The sequence below is a fragment of the Macaca thibetana genome, chromosome 5, assembly GCF_024542745.1.
Source record: "Macaca thibetana thibetana isolate TM-01 chromosome 5, ASM2454274v1, whole genome shotgun sequence".
NCBI lineage: Eukaryota > Metazoa > Chordata > Mammalia > Primates > Cercopithecidae > Macaca > Macaca thibetana.
This window is the reverse complement of record NC_065582.1, coordinates 49,685,062-49,698,631: the sequence shown is the minus strand read 5'-3', so window position 1 is coordinate 49,698,631 and position 13,570 is coordinate 49,685,062. Positions and strand designations below refer to the sequence as shown.

Below are 13,570 nucleotides of genomic sequence, written 5' to 3'. Positions count from 1 at the left end.
TGCCCCTATTTTCAACCTGCTAGAATGAGCCCCTACGTCTTTTTGTTTCTTTCCTTTCTTGCTCTGCAATCTCTAGGTCCCCTTTTCACCGCTCTCCTTTTCTGGCAATGTTCTTCCTGACACATATATTCAAACACTATTAGATCTTACTGTTTCTTGCACTGTGCATTAACATCATCTTTTTTCAAATGGATTCCTATTTAATAGTATATATGACTATCCTGATCACAGAAAAGGAGAAAAATAATGAACAAACACAGGTATTATAGACAGCAAAACCAGACATACTTGAATTGCTCTGTAGGTGTGAATGCAAACTTAGGTTTGTGATTCTATAATAGGATTCTAGGGGTTCTCTGGACCAGAGACTAAGTGGTTAAAAGGAAAACTGTATGAACTGCTTGGCTATGATTGGTCCCTAGGAACTTCCTGTAGAAAAGGATTAGAGCAAATAACTGAAAGGAGGGTCCAGACGCTGTGTCTACAAGAAACACGGGGCAGAGACAAATGAGACAAGATCTGACCTCATAGCTGATAAACAGGTTAAACTGTGCTTCTGGGGTTGGCTCTCCCCAGTTAAGAGGTTATATCACGAGTTTGTTTACAGGAAGGAGGAATAGCAGGAATGGGTGATGATGAAGGTAAAAGGAGCCTCAGTAGGAAAGAAGAATTTTAAATGCTGAGTCTGAAAATTACTTGCATTGTAACAATATTGCAGGTGATGGCAATAGAACCCTGAAGTATACACTAGTTATTCCAAATGACATCCACTGTAACTTAACCACTCAGATTTTAATTTGTCATGTTTGCTCTATCCTATCAAAATATCCTTTTATGGTTCATTTGTGGATCAGCATGCTTCCTTGTAATGTTACATAAAATTCTCAAAGGAGATTTTTCTGTAACTGTTAACATTTTAAATAATATTTGATGCATTTATAGGAGTTACTTAGAAAATGATCTTATGAGGAAACATGGCTTGATATGCTAACTATAAATAAATATATACATAGACCTTTATACTATATAAAAAATGTGTTTCATGTCTTACATGAGATTTACAGACAAATAGCACAGGTATTGTCAGCCAACTTTTCAGTTTGCTAAAATTCTTACTTGCCTGACACTAAATTTTATTCAATTCAGTGTATTTCCCCCCCTCTACACCCTATATATTTGTAGCCAGTTGTCTTGTACCTGATATCACAATTAAAAAAAGAAAAGCAAGCAGTGTTTTATAAAATCTAAATTTCTATATCATTTTGTGTAAAATAGATGTAAACATTTAAATAAAGCAAAACAACATCCTAAAGGATAGTTTCAAGTCATTATTACTGTCTCAGCACTCCTCGTTCATCCAGTTAATCTCACTCTGCATGATTAAGGCGACCATACATCCTGATCTGCCAGCACCTTTCTGGCTTATAGCAGTTGTCCCGGTGACCTCTTTGGTTAGTGCCCCTTTTCACTCTCAAAAGTGCCCTGGTTTGGATAATAAATTAGATGGTCTTGTCCAAGGCTATTAGCCCATGAGATAAGCTAGGTTGTTATCAACATCTAGCACTGGTATAAACCTCAACCTTCTATATTCTTTTTTTTTTTTTTAGACAGGGTCTCACTGTGGTGCCCACGCTGGAGAGAAGTGGCACAATCTCGGCTCACTGCAACCTCTGCTTTCCGGGCTCAAATGATCCTCGATCCTCCCACCTCAGCCTCCCGAGTAGCTGGGACCACAGGCACATACCACCAAGCCCGGCTAATTTTTTTGTGTTTGTGGTAAAGATGGGGGTTTCACCGTGTTACTGAGGCTGGTCTCAAACTCCTGAGCTCAAGTGATTTACCCACCTCAGCCTCCCAATGTATATCTTCTTTGCTTCCAAAAGGATTGTTGAGAGTAAAGCTTTTGATGTACACATATACTCATGTTAAGACAGAAAGAGCATTATTTGCAAGATAAAAAAAAAAAGAGAGCACTCTACCAAAATGTAAGATATGGTTGACATGAGAAAATTACCCAAATTTTAAGAGAGTCCTTCCAGAGAAGTAGGAAATTATGGTACTTTTACATGAAATATCTTTGGAGTTTTAGCATTCACTACTCTGGCAACTTGGGTTCCAGAACTTCAAGTATGGTCTCCTTTCAAATACTGTCCCTCCAGGCACCTTCTCTCTGAAGGTAGCAATGGTTTTATAATCTTACAGCCTTCTTTCTGGGGTTCTTTTTTTTTTTTTTTTTGAGACGGAGTCTCGCTCTGTCGCCCAGGCTGGAGTGCAGTGGCCGGATCTCAGCTCACTGCAAGCTCCGCCTCCGGGTTTACGCCATTCTCCTGCCTCAGCCTCCCGAGTAGCTGGGACTACAGGCGCACACTGCCACGCCCGGCTAATTTTTTGTATTTTTAGTAGAGACGGGGTTTCACCGTGTTAGCCAGGATGGTCTCGATCTCCTGACCTTGTGATCCGTCCGCCTCGGCTTCCCAAAGTGCTGGGATTACAGGCGTGAGCCACTGCGCCCGGCCTCCAACTTCTTAAAGGTGTTGTTTATCTATGGTTTAGGTCAGCTACTAGTTTGCCCTGCATCTTTGACATCACAGATGTAACACGCCACCTGGACTACTTTCTTCTCCAGGGCTTTTTAAGACTCTTCAAAGGAAGGCCAGCTCCTATTGGCTCTGAAAATCCACTTTATAGTACCAGCGCCCAAGGCTGTAAGCCCTGGAGCTTGGAGAGAAATTTGGAAGAAAAGCAAGAGAAATAGCAACCAAATTATCTTCGAATGTAGAATGTCTTTGGGTTGTTTTCTCTTTTCCAACAATGACAACCAACATACAGTTCATTATTTCTGTTTTCTAAACAGAGGACAATGTTCATACTTGGCAATACGGGGCTAACATAAAGAGTAAGTGATAGGCTGGGTGGAGGCATTGGCTCAGGCCTTTAAGTGGAAAGTGGATTTTGTGTACATGGCTTTAGGACTACCCTTGAGATTACAAAAGAAATAGGAAAACATGGCTATCCTTGCAGGCTGTAATGATCCTGGCGCATAGGTATATGCGCTCACATTAAAATAATGGCCACTTGTGAACGGTTGATTGTTGGAAGAGGGTGAAGGGATGTTCCTGCCAGAAACTGACCTTAGAGATCTCTTGAATGAATAGCTGAGGGATCACTGAAAGGAAATGGAGAAGTGAAAGCTGCTCTTCTAAGTTTGTACGTGGTCTCTTTCCAAAACAAACCAACGGGTTCTAAGACCTGAGTACCTTGGGACTTGCTGCTAATTGAAATTTGAGCAGGACTGGCACCTTAGCAATCTTCACTCTGGCTCTATGTCACCGGCTAGAGTAAACACACAGAATAATACAGATGTGTAGATTCACAAATTTGGAAGTACAAACTTTGGAATTATTGAACACTTGTTCTCAATTGCTAAAGATCTTTAATCAACTATATCCTCACCATGGTACTGAACAAAGCTGGATGAAAACTTTGCGGGGCATAGCAATTTGAGGGGTAAGTTTCTTGGTTCTTTATAACCTTTCTGCAAATCAACTTATGACCATGTCACAGTCACAGAGTAAAATGTAAAAGACATAGAAAGCACCATAGGTCCAAAGAAGTGTGAAACCTATTGTTGGTAACTTTCTGTATTTCCAGTGTTCACCAAAATTCAGAAGACCGTGGGTTTTTTTTTTTTTTTTTTTTTTTTTTTTTTATTTGAGACAGAGTCTCACTCTGTCACCCAGGCTAGAGGGCAGTGGTACAATCTTGGCTCACTGCAACCTCTGCTTCCCAGGTTCAAGCGATTCTTCTACTTCAGCCTGCAGAGGAGCAGGGATTACAGGCACCTGCCATCATGTCTGGCTAATTGTTTTCATATTTTTGTAGAGACGGGGTTTCACCATGTTGGCCAGGCTGATCTCAAACTCCTGGCATCAAGTGATCCGCCCACCTCAGCCTCCCAAAGTGCTGGGATTACAGGTGTGCGCCACCGTGCCTAGCCTGGACTGTGTGCTTTTAATTGCATGGTACTTTCCATGTTTCTAGACTGTTAGTAATCCATTCCAGGAACGTCACATTTGCCAAAATGCAGCATTCTGGTTAGGTCTCTGCCTTTCTCACTGACTCAGCCATTGTGAAATGGAAAGAATGCCTTAGGTTTATCTCCTTGCTTTGTTTCCCTTTACCAGTTGGGCAATCTTGGGCAAATCTTGTATTCTCTATGATGGGCCTCAGTTCTCTTATTTATTTTCTAATTGAAAAGAAGTAATGTATGTGAAAGTGATTTATAAATAGGAACACACAGTACACACTTTGCTACTATCCTCTTGTGTTACAGACAAGACCTGACATTACAGAATGACTAGGTGACCAGAACCAGAAAGTCATTCAGTTACAGAACCCAGTCAGCCCTAGTATTCCACACATTCCACGGAACTGCACACTTCTCATTTCTGCTTCCCTTATACATACAAACTAAGGACAGGTTTCTAATCTGTATTCAAAGTTCATCCATTTCAAATGGTACCATTTAAAAAGTTGTTCCTTTCCTCAAGATAATAGTATCTGTTTCCCTTTTGAAAATGGTAAAAATCAAACTAAACTAACCTTGCTGAGGATGCTTGTAAATACATTTTCCAGGTATGGAATAAATAATCCTCGTATTCTTGAATAAACAAAGAGACAGTAGGGCAGGTGGGGGGCCTGCAGGTGTGTTTGCTGAGTTTGGCGGGGGAGGGAAACAGGAAGGATGCTTTGAGGATTATGGAGATGGCCTGGAGGTACCTAGGGGACACTCTTTAGAGGCTGGGTGATAAGAACACAAAAGCCTCTTCAGGAGGAGGCAAATGATCACTGATCATCCCCAAGCTTTATCTCCCAGAGAAGCTGAAGAGAACAGCCAAGCTGATAATAACACCTCAGTGTTATTATCACTTGCTGAGGATTTTAGGCACTGCAGTCAGAAAATCACAGGATGTTAATGGGGGAGGAAACTTCATTACCTTCCAAGGTTGGGGGAGTGGGAGTGGAGAGGGGTGTTTAAATACCAGTTCTGCTTTTTACCAGCTATGAGACCTTGGATAAATTTTTTATCCTTTCTTTCTTTTTTTCTTTTTATTGAGACAGAGTCTTGCTCTGTCTCCTAGGCTGGAGTGGAGTGGCATGATCTTGGCTCACTGCAACCTCTGCCTCCTGGGTTCAAGTGATTCTCCCACCTCAGCCTCCCAAGTAGCTGGGATTACAGGCATGCGCCATCATGCCTAGCTAATTTTTTTGTAATTTTGTAGAGACGGGGTTTCACCATGTTGGCCAGCTGGTCTTGAACTCCTGACCTCAGGTGATCCTCCCGCCTCGTCCTCCCAAAATGCTGGGATTACAGGCATGAGCCACCGTGCCTGGACAAATTTTTTATCCTTTCTATGCCTCAGTTTCTTCACCTGAAAAACGGAGGAATATAGCCTCACAGGTCATTTGAGAATTAAGTCTGATGTCCACAAAGCTTTCAGTCCAGTGCCTGGCATGTAGAAGTGTTCAAGAAATGTTGGTTGTTTTATTACCTATACAGCTTCCTCAGTTCTCAATGAGAAAATGGAGGGCCAGAGAGGTGGAGTGACTTGCTCAAATCCACAAGGTTCAAATTAATGGCAAAATGTGGACTATAAACCTAATCTTTTGGCCACTATTACAGTCAATTTCCCCCCACATTCTACGCTAATTCTGATGTCTAGTGTGCCCAGGGACAGGCATATATTGAGGGGACTGGATGTGCTCTCAGGGCCCTTCTAGGTCTACCTATCAGTGATGTTAAGTGACAGTGTTGTTCATAAAACCATCTTTCAGTGTTCTTTTTTAATGGTGAGGAACATTTTCTTGGATAGCCTCAAGCTGCAGATGTCCCACTCAATGCTGGTTTAGGCCTGGTGGCAACAGCAGAGATCACGACCACAGTCCCCAGTCCAGGAGACCTCTGTCCTGAGGGCAGTCCCACTCCGTGCCCAAGATCACTTACAGGGCTGAGTGCTAGTGTGGGAGGAAGGCCTGCTCTTTGTTGCAGAACATGGTGATGGGGACTCAGGTCATCTGGTGGCCTCTCCAGCAGCATGGTACAGCTGTGAGACACACTCCACTGCAAGGATATCCTGCTGTGCCGATGGCCCCAGCCTGGTTGTGGAATCTGAGCCTTAGACTCCTAAGGTTCATTGGGACCATTCTCAACTCCCCTCCACAGCCTCCTTCTATTTCCTAAATCAGCCATGTGCTCTCACCCAGGAGAGAGGGAAATCACGTTTGTTTAATCACTGACGTAGATCCACTTTCACTTCTAAATCAATGGATTTGAGCCTGGGGGTGGCTCTGCATCTTCGGCTCCATCTCTTACCACTAGAACTGAGCATGTTCAGATGTCTGCAGTTTCTAGAAGATTCACCAGAGGACGAATGGGGTATAGCTGGAGCAGGTGTTATATGTTAAGCAATTCTGTCCTCACTGTATTTGAATATGAACTTCATCCTATGCTACGTGCAGGTGTATAATAAATCTCAGGGTCTGACACGTTTGGAGGTCTGAGGGAATGAAGCTGCAGCAAGATGAAAAGCATTTCATGCAAAGAGATGAAACAACGTCAGAATAAAAAGTTTATCAATGTATATATTAGAGAAAAGAAATTTGTCCGAGTGAAATGGCTTCAGGGATGTTTTACAGTTAAGGTATTTTAGAAAGACCTTTCTCTATTTTTTCTCTGTTTTTCAACACATGTACTAGATTTATCATCCTAGTGGCATATCTGCATGCATTGCATAGTGTTCTTTGCTTCATATTTCCAAAGCATTTCAGTTTTTCAGGTTTAAAAATCACTGGGGAATTTATAAGGAGTGAAAAATATTCCTGAAAGGATGTTTGACTGTCCTAAAGTCTCACATTTGTATTGCTTCCTTTACCTTATGAAGTGCTTTGATATACATTATCTCATCTTCATCACGGGCATCAAAGGTTTGCTACCGTTTGGAGAGCAGGAGCCTGGTCCAGGCCTACGGAGATTACATTACAAACCCCTTCTTTCTAAGTTTTAATTTTCATATGGCAGCAAAAATTTTATGAGTCCACAGGAAAACAGAATAAAGTTATTATGAGGAAACCACTGTATGCTTCTTAAGAAAAATTCCTTATGAAAATTGTTCTATCCGAATGTAGGCTCTAGAAAACTCCCAGTCACTCTTCAAGACTGTTTGGATCCTACTCCTTCTGCTATACATGGACTCAGTCCCCTTTGTCTGGACCATCTCTCAGGACTCCAGATGCACCTGTGTTTACCAGGACCCTAGCTCATTCCACACTGCAGTGCAACTGTCTGCCTATCTCCGCAAGAGACTACAAGCTCCTGGAGAGTCATGACAATGTCTTGTCTTTATCTCCCCTGTTCCTACCCAGCACAGTGCAAGGCACTTGGTAGCTGTCCAGTATATATGGAATAAACTGAGAGAAAAGCCCACTGGAAATGAGGATCTTATGCAAAGTGTGTAGCATAAATGGGTGCCTGTTAGTGTAGTCAAAAAATATTCTTAAGCAGTAAGATGAATTTAACTTGTCATTTAGGAAGTCAAATTCAAATGGGGACAGAGGAGAGAAGTCAGGAGAGGAATCCTCCCGTTGGAAAAAGGAAAACTACAAGGACCTGCCGTGTAGAGACCTGGATGGACACAAGCAGCGACTGACTTTAACTCTCTCCTGTAGCATAAAGCAGTTTTCTGGATGGCGATACTGAGAAAGCAGAATGAGCAGGTAGCACTCAGAGAGTCAATTGCCAGTGATCAGAAAGCAAATGGTTGGCTTCATCCTGATACGTTGTACTCAGGCAGTTAAAGGTTGAAGTGAAGCCTCTCGTCCAAGTTCTGTGAAGTTGTAAAGTGCTGGAGTCGGAGCTGAAGCCACACATAAGCCCTAAAAAGCTTCTACCTTTAAGAAAATCAGCAATCGTTCACCTCTAAATTTTGTGATTCTGTGAAGAGTACAGGAGAATTATGGTGTCCCATTCTATGCACCAAAAGAAAGTACATCAAGTATAATCTTTGCTATTATTGAATAATTTGTAACTCTTAGGAGACTACAACTAATAAACCATATCTGTATGCTATTTTGTAACATTAACAGACGCTTAAGGCAACAATAAATCTAAATACACAAAGGGGAAGGCAAAACTGTCTATGTGGTTCTGAATTTTAATTGTAGGAGTAAAAAAATGATGGAAATCCGAGAAAGAAAAAGTCATGAAAACAAAACATAAAAGAAGATAATTAATTAGCATAGACACAATGAAGTTTTTGTAATTTTAAACAATAAATTCCACCCAAAGCAAATAGGAAATACAAATATCAGTGACATTAAACACCAACAAGAAAGAGGAGTGGGGAGGCAGCTTAACCTCTGCAACTGGTTTACTGCTGGCTGAGGCAGGAAGAGGTTTAAAAGAGATTAAGAAAGATAAACAATAAGCTGTCTGTTGAGCCACTCTTTATTTGGCTGTGCGCACCCAGCCAAGCGGAAGGTCTGTTTTTGAGCTAGAGGGCTCACATACATCTGACAAGCCAAGAGACTGAGGATGAGAGGGTGCTGGCTCCAGAATATGATAGAGGTCCCCTACCCCACCCCCTTCAAACCTGAAAGGAAAGTTGCCATCGCCAGATTCTGATCTGGTGACTCTGGATTTTCTTCACTGGTATATAATAAATCAACATATTGATAATAAGTTTTCTTACCTATTGTCTTTACTAAAATAGCTCTGTTGATTCTCAGAATCACAGAATTTCAGAGGTTAGACATTTAAGGTCCCCAGGTCTCCCCATTAATTAATAAGTAGCTATTTGGCCTATGACCACCTCCAGTGACAAGGACTTCATTTCCTCCCGAGGAGGTTGTTACCATCCTTGAGCACCTCTGAGTATTAGCAAAGTCTCCTTTAGATTGAGCCAAAATTTGTCTTTCTGAAATATCCACCTTTGGCCCCAAGGTAGAAAATAAATCTAAGCCATCTACAATATGAGAACCTTTCAAATAGTAGAAAATGCTATTATGTACTACTGGAGTCTTCCCTACTTCAGGCAAAATAGACCCAGTTCTTTTAACCTTCCATCATATGATTTTAAGTTTTCTCACCATTGTAGCTACTTTTTTCTGAAAATCCAGTTTCTTTCTCTCTCTCAAGTATGGCATTCAATGGACATATGCCACCTAGCGTGGTCTGAAGAGTGCGGTCACAGTGGACCATCCCCACCTTAATCTGGGTTACCATATAATTCCACCAGGCAACTGCAGACTGAAAGGAGTACTCGCTTCATTTACTGAGTATCTACAATGTGACAGGCATGACAAGCACTTTAATGTGCTGATTTTCAAACTGAGAACAACCGTATGTGTAAGTGCTACCACTATTCCTATTTTGTACCTAAGGGCACAAAGACAAAGAGAGGTTAAGTAACTTGTCTAAAGTCACACAGTACACTGATTGATTATGCACCTACTTTTGATAGATTTTGAAACTGTGAAGATCTTTTCAGATCTCCATTCCTTTCTTCAATGTACTGTATTCATTATTCCTCTCAGCCCTAGGTCATGTCCAACTTGATAAATGTGCCCTTTATAACTTTATCCAAGTCATTCATAACAATTTTGACCAGAACAGAACTATGGCTGGGTTGCCTGATGATTCTTGGCTCCGTTTTTTTTTTTTTTTTTTTTGCAATGCCAATGGAAATTATTCCATTCAGTCAAATTATGAGACTTCACTTAAAAAATGAATTCATTGTACGTTCCTTGAATGCTAAGACCATGTCACATGCTTCTGTGCATCCCACACAGCTAGTTAATACTCAGTAGAAATCACTGAAAGGAGTCCTGTGTTTGAAGCACAAAGCTATGGAGGAGAGTTGAGAGGGTGGCACTGCCTGAGGTCTTTGGGTCCCTCTCAAGTGGCGTCTCTGCTCCCACCCACTCTGTCATCACGCGGGCAGCTCTCTGTTCACATGTGCCAGTCTATGGTTTCTGCATGTCACTAACACTACAAACACATCCAGGATACAATGCCTTCAACACTGGGAATCTCAGTGGACACTCAGAAATTCAGAAAATGAACCACAGTTAAGACTGAAATTAATCACTACTGGATCTGAAGTTATCTACAATAAAGGGTTTCAAGATGAGCCGTATCTGTCTACTACGAACAAGACCGGAGTCTAGAAACCAGAGTAAAAACAGAAGTTTGAGGTATATCCCTCACCTCTGAGAATACCATCATGATTATGACTATACCAGCTCGCAGTCAATATCAAAAAGCAGCCCAAGTCCTTAAAACCACATTCAAAAGCACCTCAGGATACCAGGAGTTGCTAATATAGTCAGTCAAATCATGTCCCAGGCATGCACTTCCAGGAAAATAATGAAAAACATCTCTGATTTTACCCTATGACACCAACATTAGCAGAGGTTCTACTACCTTTTTTTTTTTTTTTTTTTTTTTTAGACAGGGTCTGGGTCTGTTGCCCAGGCTGGAGTGCAGTGGCATGATCACGGCTCACTGCAACCTCCACCTCTGGGCTAAAGCAATCCTCTTGCTGGAGTAGCATAGGCCACTATGCCTGGCTAATTTTTTTTTTTTTTTTTGCAGAGATGGGGTTTCACTATATAGCTCAGGCTGGTCTAGAACTTCTGGGCTCAAGGGATCTACCCACCTCGACCTCCCAAAGTGCTGGGATTACAGGCGTGAGCCATGGTGCCCAGCCAAGTTCTACTATATTTTATGTAGAATACCTTGTATACCTCATATAGAATACCTATTACCATTGTAATAAACAACACTGTAATTAGCTGAGAACTAAAGCTTGAATCCTGCATTGTTAAACGCATCCTCTTAAATAGTGTGTTAGCTCAGGTCTTCCAAAAAATCGACATCGAGAAGGTTCTGAACGTGTAAAGATTTTTTTTGAGGGAAACCGTCTGTGCCAGAGCAAACGAGAGAAGAGAGGCCTGAGTGCCACAGGACAGAAGGCTGGAGTGACCCGGCGAAGGCGCGGGGGCTGGAGGGGCAGCCACCAGCCTCGAGTACCCGGGGGCAGGCGCGGGCCTGTTGCTATTAGAGAAACAAAATCTAAATGTTATCAGGAGGATTTTCATTGATCAGGAAAGCAACTCGAAAACCCACAGCCTGAGTTCCCGAAGCCCCTCGCTCCCTCCCAAGCCTCAGAGGCGTGGAAACTCCGTGGGGTCGGAGTCGCTTCCACGCGGATCCTGTGGTCCCCAGCGCCCGGGAGAGGAGGCCGCGGCTTCCCACGGCGCCCCAAAGAACGTTCTTTGGCAGATAGTCCTCTGGGTTCCCAGAAAGCCCTTGAGAAAGGGGCTTCTCCTGGCCATCTTCCAGGAAGTTCTCCATGAGGCATTTCCTGCGCCCTGGAGCCCATGGAAACAGGCAGGCAGGTGCAGGAGGGCGTCCTCGCTGAGCACGAAGCTGGGACACCTGCGGCTCATCTTCCCTCTCTGATATTTTCTCTCGTCCTAGTCAAGCCAACCTTTGTTTTCTCACAAAATAAAGACAAATACGACAACCGTTTCCTTGATTCTGTTCAAACCTCAGGAGAGGCGGGCTTTGTCCACCATCCCGCACCTACTTAGGCAGGGACTGGGCCAGGTGTGACGTCATTAATCTTCCGAGCTCTGGCTCCAGCTTAGGCTGTGTGCGCACTATTATGCACGCAAGAGCACTCAGTGGAGCCTTTGGAATACATCTATGTATACATACACCTATGTATACATATACCTACAGTATGAGGTACTGTAGCTACTCTGTAAAAACACTGAGTTTGTTCAGTGTTGTTCATGGTGGACGGATACTGCTCATTTTGAAACTCTTCATCATAGATGACTTTTGATCCGGTAATGATTCATTTCCTTCTTAACTGTGGTTCATTTTCTAAATTTCTCAGTGTCCACTTAGATCTCCAGTGTTGAGGTATTGTAGGTACTCAGTGTTTTTAAACTGAGGCAGTTTTATATACATAGATGTATATATGTATATACATAAAGATATATACATCTGTATATACAAAAAGATGAGACCTTCCTTTTCCCTGGCAGACCTGAAACCACAATGCAATCCGTGCATCATTTCCCAGCCCTTGACTCTTTTTTTTTTGAGACAGAGTCTCGCTCTGTCGCCCAGGCTGGAGTGCAGTGGCGCGATCTAGGCTCACTGCAAGCTCCGCCTCCCGGGTTCACGCCATTCTCCTGCCTCAGCCTCCCCAGTAGCTGGGACTACAGGCGCCCACAACCGCGCCCGGCTAACTTTTTAGTAGAGAGGGGGTTTCACCGTGTTAGCCAGGATGGTCTCCATCTCTTGACCTCGTGATCCGCCTGCCTCGGCCTCCCAAAGTGCTAGGATTACAGGCATGAGCCACCACGCCCGGCCAGCCCTTGACTCTTGATCTTTCTGTGGTGGCCACCCTGAGACCTCGGGATCTCACTCCTGCCCAGCTGTCTTCATACCTCCTGGATCACTTCTGTCTTATTTCTCTTTCTCCTTGTTTTCTCTTTACTTGCCCTGTCTATAAATGTTGGTGTTCCCGAAGGCTCTATCCTCAACTCATTCTCTTCTCCCTGTGCACATTCTCACTGTATAATTTTATCCATCTCAGACATCCTTGGCCCCTGCTTCTTAATTTTTCTCTCTGCTCCTCCAAGCTTGTCTCACCATCTGAAATTCCAACTAGTCTACCCCAACATATCCTATCACTACTCCCTGTGTAAGGGTACTAAGATGTATGAATGTCTAACCAGCCTATGTGTGTGTATGTGTAGTCTCACAGGCCTTACAACAATTAAGCAAAATAGGTATTAGAAATTCTACATTACAGATAAGGAAATCAAACTCACAGAGGTTTAGTTAATAGCCTGAAATGGAAAGTTGGCAAAGGCGGACCTTTATTTTGAACTGAGGTCTGCTGAAATTCAAAGGCAGCCTCTCTGACTCCTGTCAGGCTCTTGCACAGCTGATTCTCCCACCTGCTGGTGGCTCCAGATACTCCTTGCTTGGTGTACCCTCCGTGGACCCAGTTACCTTTTCCAGAAACGAATCTGATTATGTCTCTCCTTTTCTATAAGCCCCTGTTGATTACACTCCAGGATTAAGACCTTACGAGCTAGTTTGGCCAGTGGTTACCAAACTCATCTGCACACTGGAATCACCTGGGGAGCCTTGAAAAATACCAATGCTGGCTGGGCACATTGGCTCACGCCTGTAATCTCAGGTATGATTACTTTGGGAAGCTGAGGGGGGTGCACCACCTGAGGTCAGGAGTTTGAGACCAGCGTGAGTAACGTGGTGAAACCCCATCTCTACTAAAAATACAAAAATTAGCTGGGCATGGTGGTGGGCACCTGTAATTCCAGCTACTAGGGATGTTGAGGCAGGGGAATCGTTTGAACCTGGGAGGCGGAGGTTGCAGTGAGCTGAGATCGCGCCACTGCACTCCAGCCTGGGCAACAAAACCGAAACTCTTGTCTCAAAAAAAAAAAAAAAAAAAAAAAAAAAAAA

The 13,570-nt window shown here is 43.0% G+C and overlaps 2 protein-coding genes across 9 annotated transcripts in view; both read right to left on the bottom strand.

The window, feature by feature from the left end:
• The window catches only part of MAML3 (mastermind like transcriptional coactivator 3), a 436,667-nt gene that overhangs the window by 132,612 nt on the left and 290,485 nt on the right, over positions 1–13,570 (bottom strand). The gene's annotated exons all lie outside the window — the stretch shown is intronic.
• NDUFC1 (NADH:ubiquinone oxidoreductase subunit C1) overlaps positions 1–13,570 on the bottom strand; it is an 829,703-nt gene that overhangs the window by 553,239 nt on the left and 262,894 nt on the right. Inside the window, exon 1 of one of the 8 annotated variants that reach the window (XM_050790276.1) lies at positions 1,154–1,164. The exons of the other annotated variants lie outside the window; for them this stretch is intronic. The gene's annotated coding sequence lies outside the window, so the exon portion shown is untranslated. Of the gene's footprint in view, positions 1–1,153; positions 1,165–13,570 lie in introns of those variants that run through there. 8 annotated transcript variants of the gene reach the window in all.